This window comes from Aptenodytes forsteri, unplaced genomic scaffold, assembly GCF_000699145.1.
Source record: "Aptenodytes forsteri isolate BGI_AS27 unplaced genomic scaffold, ASM69914v1 Scaffold184, whole genome shotgun sequence".
NCBI classification, from domain to species: domain Eukaryota; kingdom Metazoa; phylum Chordata; class Aves; order Sphenisciformes; family Spheniscidae; genus Aptenodytes; species Aptenodytes forsteri.
The window spans coordinates 4,035,099-4,046,640 of NW_008796078.1; positions in this window are offsets into that span (position 1 = coordinate 4,035,099).

Below are 11,542 nucleotides of genomic sequence, written 5' to 3' on the forward strand. Positions count from 1 at the left end.
AGACTCTTGATAATATTATCCTACTGCTTGTAACAGTTTATGTATTAATTATGCCCTATGTGTAACTTGTTTGAGCCTGCACAGTCACAGCCAGTCAGCCCAGCCAGTACCTACTACTGCTTTATTGCTAGTGCTTGGGAAAGAAAGGAAGAAGATGATGGCCCTAACTAGGCCATCATCACCTATGCGTATTCCGAGGCACAAAAACCGGCGTGGGAAATGTTTATTTGCTTCCCTGAATTCAGCAGTAGAACTTCATTTGCTGCATATATTTGCACGCGCTGCATGAACTCAGAGTCTGACCCTGAGAAATCTTTCTTGAGACCTGCAGAATAAAGGTTGTTTTCGACTTGCTTGCCTTGCTTGTTTCAAAGCAGTATGCACCAACTAACAGCTTAGCAAGGATATGCCTAAGACTGGATTTTTGTTTTTCAGTTGCTGAATATTACCCAGCTTATACTTCTGTAATTATGCATTCAATTACTTGCATTTTTATTTCTGTTCCTTGTACCATAAATTTGTTCATTGTGCTGCCTGTTATCATTTACTACCTCTCATAGAACAATTGAAAAATACATTCGGTATCTTATAAATCAAGATTTGGTGAAGACATATTCTCCTTTTAATTCTCAACTGTATTTTGGACAGGACTTTATGGATTAAATAGTAAATAGAGTGAACGTGGATGGCTTTACCTGGTTAATTTCCTGTTGTCGTAATAAATTACAGGATTATTTGAACAATACTTGAATGCACTCAAGACAAACCGATGAACACGTACTAAAAGTGAATGAGACGTTTACGTTAGAATTAAAGGGAGATAAGGACAATCTTCCTTGGAAAAAATTTCATTGTTACTGATGGAAGATATCTACATATATTAGGAGATGCTCTGTTAGCTGATCTCATCTTTCATTTCTGTGTCACGATCTATGAATGATAGTGTGGAAAAATGCTGTATGTATAAAACTGGAGCTTGATCTATATTCAAGCAAGCTCCCCAGATAAACTACCGTGTTAATTATGCTGCTGTTATTCCACAGCAGTTCCACTGAAGTGGGTTAAAGCTTGCAGATTTACTGAGCTACAGCAGAGCATACATTTTATCTTCATAAATTTTTTCATAAAAATAAGCTCTCTCCAGGTCCATAAAATCCACATGAGTTTTATTAATCTTGAACCAACTGTGAATAAAAGCAAGTGCCATTGTTTCTGGCACTTCTGCCCATAAACAGAAACAGGACTTTATGGATTGTTGTTGTTGTTGCTACGTTTATTGTTGTATTTGCCTCCAGAGAAATGTATTGTATGTGAGTCACCGTGTCGGGTTTGTGTAATGGCCCCCACAATTGCAATTTATGAATTTATAACTATTAGTCTTGTAGGATAAAGCTCAAGAATATTAGCATAGGGGAGGGGGGAGTGGAAGGCTCTTGTATCAGTATGTCCAACCTGCAGACGGGAGGCAATTACACCGTTAGACCTCCTGTGACGTTGAGGTGGGTACCTGCCCAGCGTCTGAGGCTCTGTAAAATCTTGTTGCTGAGGAGCACTTCCACCAACAGGGACTGGTCCTGCAAACTCTTGTTCTGCCAATAGATACGCGTCACTTCCAGAGTTTACAGCAGTCAGACACAGAGTAGATCCTAAAGGAAAGTGGAATTGATTTACGTCCTCCCCATTCCACACCCTTTTTTGTAACCATTCTTTGAAATGCTGGTAAATTTAGATTTGGCAGTACTTTTGAGACATGCAGACTTCTCAGTAAGAAAACCCAAAATTATTTGCCCCTGCAAAATATAGTTTCTATCTTTCTTCTTTGTGTGTTTTCCCATAATGAGAGTACCTGGAACATAGTACCTACCTATAAACTGGTGCTTAAGTTAAGGTTATAGTCCCCTTAGACAAATGATAAGGTGTTAATGTCTTACAGATTGAATAGTCACAGAAAGCATTGGTGTTTTGCAATGGAAGAAGATAGATAAAGAACTATTACTGAAATAATTCCTTCAAGCAGTATAAATTGTTTTGGTTGAACCATAATCATTCCTGTCAATCATTAGTTGAAAAAAGATGAGCAGAGGACACCTGACATCTTTCACACCTGTCTCACTGTGGAAATAATTCACTAATTAATATAAACTGAGGTATTTGTAGCTAGGATACTTCTTCCATTTCAAATCAGTGTAGTTACATTTATATTGTAAATGTAAATGAGGTGATAAGATCTGACTTTCTTTTCTTTACTGTCGTATTTTTAGTTTAATTTACAACAGCTCCACTGAAATTGAGACCATTGGACTTATTTTACTCAGGTACTGTTTGCCTAAAACCACATGAAAATGGCTGAAGGTATTACATACTCTGCCCAGAGAACAGTAATCACTAAACATTTAAGCCCAATTTTTAAATACATTTTAGTAAATATTATGAATGTCAAGGGTGATGGTGTCCCACTGGTCCTTACAAGCTGTGAAAAGAGCTGTCATACGGACATGATGGGCACAATTCAGTATCCAGGAATACAGAAGTTTTCCAGGCTTTCCCTGATCCTTGGTCATTTTCCCTGGTCTAAGGGCTGTAAGATGTAAATCGTTGTATATTGTGATATTCATGGGTGGCTTTTCTGCATAAATGTGCAGCTGAGTGTAAAAAAAAAAACCCAAAAAAACCCCCCCCCCAAAAAAAAAACCAACAAAACAAAAAACCCAACACCCCCCAATCATTTTGGGATCCAAACACCATCACTATGGTTTGACTACATCAGAGTCCAAAACGGCGTGAGAATAGTTCAAACATGCTGTGAACACTACGCAAGCTGCTAGTCAGGCGCAAAGCCCCAGCTTTTTAATCTTTTCATTCAGTAGGATTTGGAATCACAAGCGTGTAAATCTTGAATTGATGTCTAGGAGCTTGGTAGCCTGAGTGTGATGACTATTGCATTTGCTTTCTGAATAGGAGGAATTTACATCCAGGCTAGCTCCTCTCTTTAACGTGTGTTTTCATCCGTGCATCTCTGCAGCACAAAACCTCCTTCCTGTTAGCAACACTTTTCCCCCGGTCTTATGGATGACTGTGATTGTGTTCACTACATATGGAAAAATGCAGACCATCTTGAGTAAAGATTCAGAGCCTGCATATGTGTACATGAAGTGGGGCTTTTTTAGCCGGCAGTCCGTGCTATTTGTGGAATTAAAAAGGTAGTGTTTGAGGGGGTTTAACTCCGCCAGCTTCAGATGCTATCTAATTTGAATTAAATCAATAGAGTAATTATTAAATCACTTTAATAAAGATGATGAGTCTGATTAAAGCTGCAGTCACTTTGGGTCACACCAGAACAGATTACATTCAGCTTCCATTAAATAAAAACTGGATTTAAAATTTTTAGCAATTACTGGGTCTTTGGAGGAGAAGCTCTAGCGTGGATGAATAAATAAGGGAAATATGATTTTGTATGTACTATTCTGGAGTGAAATTCTGAGTGGTGCTGAATGAGTATTGAATTCAAGGACACACTTTTTATTGAAGGTTTCAGGAGGATTATTTTGGAAAAAGGGAAGGGAGGAAATTTCCTCCTGAGGGAAGTCCTGAATTAGGAGCAAAGAGAAGCACACACGTAACAAACTGAAGATGGAAACCAGGTTCTTGCACACTATGCAATTATCTTGACTAAATCCTTGCAACAAATTATCCTGGGTTTTACAGTTCTCCTGGGATCTAACCTCTATAGATAATGCAGCTGTTTGCAATAGATAAAATTGGAAGGTTAGTAGTCATTTAAACATGAAAATATTAAATAAAGCAACACCTCTGTTGTACCTCTTTTTATTTTACACTTGATTAATCATTTTACACCTTTTATTTGTTTAGTTTTAAGATTCAGCGTGCGATAGAATTTAAAGAGGAAAAATATTGAACACTCTCAAGGAAAACCTGTCAGTTTGGGCCAAATGACAGCTAGGGGTTTTGGTCCCACTTTAAGTCTGGGAATTAGCTGGGATTTACAACATGCAAAGCTGGTAGTTTGATCACTAGGGAAATAATTAATTGACATTTGTATGATTATATTTCAGCTAACTCAAAGCTATTATTTCAAGCTGTCTGCAAACTTGGAATGACGTTGATGCATTGTGTTGCCTTTGTTTCCCTTTGGAAACATATTTTTAGCAATTAATAAGCTTTTGAAATCTCATTTCTCCCAACCCTAAATACTATGGCAGAAATTGTGCTGCTTCAGTGAGCATGGAATATAGTCATCTGGGGAAAGCAAACTTGGAACTTGTGTTTCCTAGAGTAACATGTGGAATGAGTTTTCAAAAGAAAACTTCACAAAGTTGCCAACAGTTTCTAACTTCTGGATAGCCAAAGATATTTGAATTGGCTACTTGTTAGAACTGATGCTTATTTATACAAAATGCATGGTTATGTGAAGTAACTGCAGAATTCTGATTCTTCAAATGCCTAAATATTATACTCGGTTTGAGTGTAGGTGGTCAGTAATGCAACTTGCTCTGTGGAATGGCTGGGGCCGATTGTCCCGTATAACATATCTTTTTAGTGATTACAAAGGCGATTGAGATAACAAAGAAAGGAAAGGGAGTCTTTCTGCACAGCAGCAGTTGTGCCATAAGTCTCCTAGAAGGCCCTGCTAAGCATTTGGCAGGATTTTTTTCTCCACTTAAATGGATGATGATGTTCTTCTGAGACTGAAATTAAGACCAGATGGGCATTCTCATCAGCTGTTTTTTCTACAGTAAAGGAGTATGTAGTAATGCAATTCTTGAATTACGCTTTTCTTCCTCATTTTTAAGCAGTTTCAATAGGGCAAAAGCTCTATTAATATATGGCTTACATACTTCTCTTTCCTCCTTTTCCCAGGGATGAAATCTGGCAGTTATTATTTGTTTTAAATTTGATCTCCTTAGCTTGTTGGTTTTAGTGTCGAAACAACAATGGGCCTGTTATAGCTTGTAAAATCTCCCAGGGGGGCTCCGCAGCTGGAGAGGCTTTGAGCACACGCACAACTCGGTTCACGGGAGGCACCCCCATGACGTGAAGGCTTCAGAGCAGCTTTTTGCTTACAGCAGCATAGTTCCAGATGTGTAGCGCGCAAGTCTCAATGTGCTGCTTGTTCTGACCGTGTCAGGAATAGATGAGGAGTGGTAGAATGGGTGGGTGTGTAAAACTTCTAGATTATGGAACAAGAGCCATTGAGTAAGAGCGTTTAATACAACCTCCCATCTTCTGGCCTGCTTCTCTTTTCAGTCATTGAAAAACCACCTTCCTACCCTGGTTTAGTATATTGAGGCAATTATTAACCAGTGCATTAGGAGGGAATATCTCACAAACTTCTGTTTGACCACAAAATATTTCTTATTAGGAAATAACAACACAGCATTTTTCATAGACAGCATGGGTCAGGTTTGGGTTTCATTTTCCTTTCTACTGTACTGCTTTTTTTTTTTTCTTCTTTCCCCAATATGTTTTATTACCAAGAATTGTGGCTTTTCTTCACGTGTAATTTGCCTGTACTATCAAAAAACCTACCTGCCTTTTCTGAAGCTTGTCTTGCCTTGGAAGAACTTAGACTAAAACGAACAGTGAAAGTGGACAAATGCTTCTGCAAACTCAGATGATAATTCTGACAGCAATAGTGACAGCCTCTGTTTTGACAGCTGAAAAATGAACCTAAAGCAGGAGAGATCTTTGAGATTCACTCTGCCTGACAGTAACAGAGCTGACTTCGGCCACTGGGATGCAACTGGTGTGGAATGATGTGCTGTAGTTCACATATGAGCTTGGCAGGTTGTAAAAAAAAAAAAAAAAAAAATTTGGGGTTTGGTGTTGTTTGAGTGTTGATAGCTATTAAGAATCTTTGGATTCTCTTTGGACACAGGAATATAGGTGTTTTTAAGGTGAATTTTTTATACAGTGTATGCTGCGCCTATCTGAAGAGAGATGAGTGAGCCCTGTGGTAGTGGAACAGACTTGTGCCGTATCACGTGTTCGATACAGAAGCTAGATCCCAGTCTTAAGTTTTATCCCAGACTCAGTTTGTTTTCTCTGATAAGTTCAGACTGCAAAGAAAGTAAGCCCTTGCCAGAGCTCCAGTTGAGCAAAACACTTGCAGTGAGCCAACATCCACTTTCTTCTCGCCTGAGGTTTTGGGACCACAGTTTTTGCGAGCTTCAAACTCTGTTCTCTAAAAGCACATAAATTTCAGCTGAAGTTTTTCAGCAGACTTCCTAAATCACCTCTTTGCCTGCAGAGCCCCATTTATCCTCTGGCGCTCTCTGACTGCAGTTCTGTGGCTGGGTGGGCTGCAACTTCCGAGCTTTCAAATAGCACTGGGTAACTAGCTGGAGACATGGCTTGATATAGTCTACAAACCTCCTTCTAAAACATCTTGTAGGGAGGTGGAATCAGGAGGTGGACCAATATTTCAGAGAGGCCATCTGGGATACAGAGGCAGCCCGCAAAAGCAAATCTTGTACATATTTATTCCAACTGAAAAGGCTGAAATACAAACAGCCTAACATACTGTGCAGCCAGGAGCTATCAGTTAAAAGCCAGTGCAAAAGGCTCTGCTTATGAGCTCAAATCAGAGCACTGCATAACTGTTTGCTTTAAATTTTAGTTATTAATTAGCTGATAAGAAAAACCTTGTATTTTTGTAGATTTTTCTTGGGTTTAATTTTCATCATATTTATGCAACTTGGCTCAGAATAGCCTCCCTGTTTTAGAAAGTGGGTAAGTGCTTCCAATATCTAGCATGTCATAACCTCAAAAATCAGGTCTAATTTCCTTTTCTGTCTGTTTCAGTTTCATACTAGTTCTGTTGCGTTGAAGCCTGTGGGCCTCATGATAAATCTACACATATAGCAAAGCATCTAATCTCCTAGCTGATTTTAACTAGTGACTTCACACATTTAAATGCCTTGTTTCATTTGAGCAATGAGGGGTTTGTCCTGTACATGTAGAAAATGAACAGTGGACACTCCTCCGTGCACTTTCACTCCAGTTATCTCTGTACAAAAATTGCAAGCCTGAAATAAAACTGACCTCCATCATCAGTGTTGCTGCGGCTTTATGCTGCTGAAAGAAATTCGAATAAAGAGGATTGAATGCAAACAAAAAAGCGGTAGGTGAAAAAAAAAAATGGTTTTAGTGTATGTGTTCTGTTTAGTTGTGCCGCACGCTACCCTGTGATTTCATGGTATTTCTATGTATTCTCTGGCTATTAAATGAAAAACTGATAAAACAACAACCTGAGCTATTTATTGGTAGTATAATAAAGGAGTGAATAATGGCTGACTCGGTACGTGAGTTGTACAAACTGAGGGTTGACATTTGTGTATGACCACCTACCTCACTCAGTTTATGTGAAAGCTGCTGTTGGAAGTGGAGATGCGCAGAAAGCCGGGACACGGACTAAAAGCAGCGGTGTATCAAGTGGTGAGTTTGGGGAGCAGATGAGAGGCCCTGTGGTCTCCATGGTGTTTATGCTGATACCTCCGTGTTTGTATCGTCCTTCTCCAGGAGAGCTTTAAGGTGTGTGTCCGAGGGTGAGCGGTCGCACGCTGTACGCTCCCCGTCAGAGGTTTGTGACCAGTGGTGCCTGTATCGCCATCCTCTGCCCTGTGTCTTCCACCCGAGCTCCTGCTCATCGCCCAGTGGGTGGCCAAGTCCATGTGGCCGCTGGTGCTTGGACACTGTGTTGTACTCAGCTGCTGATGAATTTGCTTTGCTGTTAGGGACGAAGGAGACCCATAATCTTTCATGTAGTGAAGAAACCAACCAGACCATATTCTGTCAAGACTTTAGGTTTCTTCAGTACAGTGTATTCTCCGCCCTAGTGAGCAAAACTCATTTTTATTCATGATTTACCAAATCATGAAGCAAGAAGTATTTTTCTTTGTGTTTTATTTAGTAGTGGGTTGGGGTTTTTTTTGTCCTTGGAGTCATTTGTAAGAATATTGACATAGAATGAGAGATGTGTGAAAAACAGTATGTTCAAAATAATTGTGATCACTTGAAGAACTTAAATTATGCTAATCAGCAGGAAAAATTTAATTTGGGAGATAACTGTATATAATTAAAATACAGTACTAGTGGGGATTGACCTTTTCATATATTATTACTTGTGTAGGATTTAGTAAATTAGCAGGTAAAAATGTACTGCTACCCCTTTCCCTGTGAAATGAAAATCTGACCTACTTTGTTTAAAAAAAAAAAAGTATTTTCATTACGTTCTAAAAAAGGCTAGTTATGAATGAAAATGAAAAATAGCTTTGATGATCCAAAGAAGATTTATTTAAGAGTTAGTAATTTCTTATACTGAAATCTGCATTAATACTTTCAAAAGAAAGAAAATACCCATTTGAACAGAAATAGTTTTTGCTTGTGTTTAAAATGAGAAAATATTAGAATGTGAGGTACAGAAGAAAGGTCTAAAGAAAAAAGGTGGTTAATTCTTTTTTAATCAATTGTCAAACAAAGAAAAGCCCTAGCTTAAATAAGTTTTGGATGGAAAAAATAAGCATTGCAACAACATACAAAATTTGCAGCAATATTTGTGGCAAAAGTGATAGGATCTGTGTGTAACGCTGCATTCAAAATGTAAGGGGCATAGTTTACTTACAGGGGAAAAGAAAGCAAGTTCATTAAGAAGGGCCGTCTTGTCACAGATGACATTAATTAGCTCTGACACAGTTTCCAGAAGAGCAGTAAGAAAGAGCAGCTCACAAAATCAGAGCCTGCGCTCACTCGGTTATTCCCTTTCTGCCGTTTGGTGGTGTTAGTTTCTCAAATTAGGCCAGATCCCCGGCCTGGGCTCAGCCCTGCCTCTTTCCTTTCCGCTACCCAGCCGCCAGGGCCCTGGCGTCCCTCTGGCTCATTTACTTGAGAATTGCCTCTGAGTATTAGCCTCTTCCAACACAGAGATTTGAAGGAAAGAGTTTCATTGATTGTCTTAATGCCTGATCCATGTCAAGGGTGTGGGAAGTTTTTTTTTTTTAAGGGTGGGGGGCATGTCTCAAAGCTGGGCAAGGTAACCACAACCTCTGTTGTAATGGGCACGCTGCAGCTGGTTGGGGTGGGCTGAGTAGGATGAGGACATCTGGCATGTATGTTGGGTCAGCGTGGCCCGCGCTGCTCCTGTGTTTCTCCTGGGAAACTGGTGTCTGAAATAGCACTTCTTTTAACAAACTACTTATGCGTGTAGTAGTAAGAAATTCCAAAATATATTTGAAAGCACAAATTTCTTACCCTTCCGCTGCAACATCTTTCTGTGTAATAATGAGCATTGCTATAAGCCTTGATATTCCTACATCCACTGGCTATTCAACTCCAAATTTGTATCACTGTCAGGGCAACACAGAAGTTGAGAATAATAAACATTGTTGTATTTACCGACTGTCTTCTGATCACTGGAACTGCTGCTGTGACGCTGTAAGTCCTCTGCCACGTGGCTGCCTCCGAGCCATTCTTTTCTTATAACTAAGTTTTTATTTTTTCTTTATTTGTTTATTTTACAATTTGGCATTTTCTCTTCTCAGTTCTATCTCCAAATTGTCATAACTTCCCTTTCTGGAAATGTTCTTCCTGTTCACTCACTTCCTTCAGTAAATGCACTGGCAAAGGCATTGTAGCTTTAGTCCTATATCTTCTGCTATAAATGCACTATGTTTTTAACATTAGTTTATTAGGAAGAGTGCAGGCTATAGGTCACAGTATCCCTAATGTTTTGTTAATTAAATTTAAATTTTGTAACAATAATTAAAAAAGTGTATTTTGAATAGGCACTCACTGGCAAAGGCATTGTAGCTTTAGTCCTATATCTTCTGCTATAAATGCACTATGTTTTTAACATTAGTTTATTAGGAAGAGTGCAGGCTATAGGTCACAGTATCCCTAATGTTTTGTTAATTAAATTTAAATTTTGTAACAATAATTACAAAACTGTATTTTGAATAGCCACTAACGACAGAATACATCTGCGCAAGCCTTCAGACCTGTCGACATCAGGTGCCTTTAATGTGAGCTCAGTCTTTTGGGAGTCATTTCTAGACAAGAGCAGTGGAATGGGATTCTGAGTATCTGAGCTCTGTTCCAGACTCTGCCACTGGCAGATAAGTTACTTTGGATAGACCATTTTAGGCGTTATATAAATGCAAAGTTTTTCAGCAGCATGGAGAAAAACTTAGAGAGCTTTGAAAAGGCTCAGTTGAGACTAAATGAGGTTGGAAGAACCAAGTCAAAAGATAAAGCAGCAAATGTAAAGCAAGATGACAGCTGATTATTATTTTTTTTTTATGAAAGCAACAGGGGTTTATTTCTTTTTGATATAGTACTTGAACAAGTTATTAGGGGAAGGAGAATTTCACATTAGCTTTACTTTATTGCTGTTTTCTAAAAACCAAAAAGTTTGAACAGGACACTAACATCAAATTGCATTTGGAATATGCTTCCTAACAATTCTGTAAGTGAAGGTGATAATCTATAACAAAGCAAAACAAAAAATCCTTGAAATTTGGTATATGAATTAAAGAAACAAAAGACAAACCTTGTGACTCAAGCTGGCATCTAAACAAAGGACAGATAGATCATGAAATAAATCATCCAGACTTTGAAGTTCGAAGATTTCCATTTTCTCTCTAAACACCTCACATGTCTTTGGAGAGATGAACTCTGCCTCAGCCTTTGAGAAGTTAATGCAACTGAATGTTGTATCTGGCAGGGAAAAGGTGTGTCTGAACTGTGACATTTATAAGCAGGCTCATGAAGATGACAAATATTTGCATCTTAAGCTTCATTTGTCTCTGTCCTGCCTGTAAACTCTGATCATGAGGTTGTTCCAGCTTGAATAGGAGTTTATGGGAGTTGATAACAACAAAGTGTAACAATATTTGGAAAGATGGAAATGCGAAGTATTTTAGAATTTTTTTCTATATATAGTCAAGTTGCCATACACTGATTATTCCACTGAAGAATGTCTGCTTTTACAGTTGTTTTCTCTCTATTGTTCCACCTGTGGTTTCTTAAAGCTGCTTAAATCTCCCTCAGAACTATAGACACGTAAAAACCTGCCTGCAAAGAGGTGCAGTTCAGTAAGAACTAGGCTGTGCCTGCTAGTTTCCTTGCTATGAGGGGTTCTTTATTTCTTGTTGTCTTGTGGTACAGGCTGTGTCTTCCTTGCCTTACAATAAGAAGAGCAGCTGATTAATGGCTAACAATTAAATCTCAGGTATAATCCCTTGGGAATTACGTCTAACCTTATTGAAATTTTCCTTGGAAGTTTGTAGTGATTTGGTACATCTGGTCTGGACTAAAATGTTTTTTCTAAAATTGCTTCTCTAAGTAATATTAGAAAAAGGAAAAAAACCCAGCTATTTAAAAGATCATAGAATCATAGACTCATTTAGGTTGGAAAAGACCTTTAAGATCATCAAGTCCAGCCGTTAACCTAACACTGCCGAGTCCACCACTAAACCATGTCCCTAAGCGCCACATCTACAGGTCTTTTAAATACCCCCAGGGATGG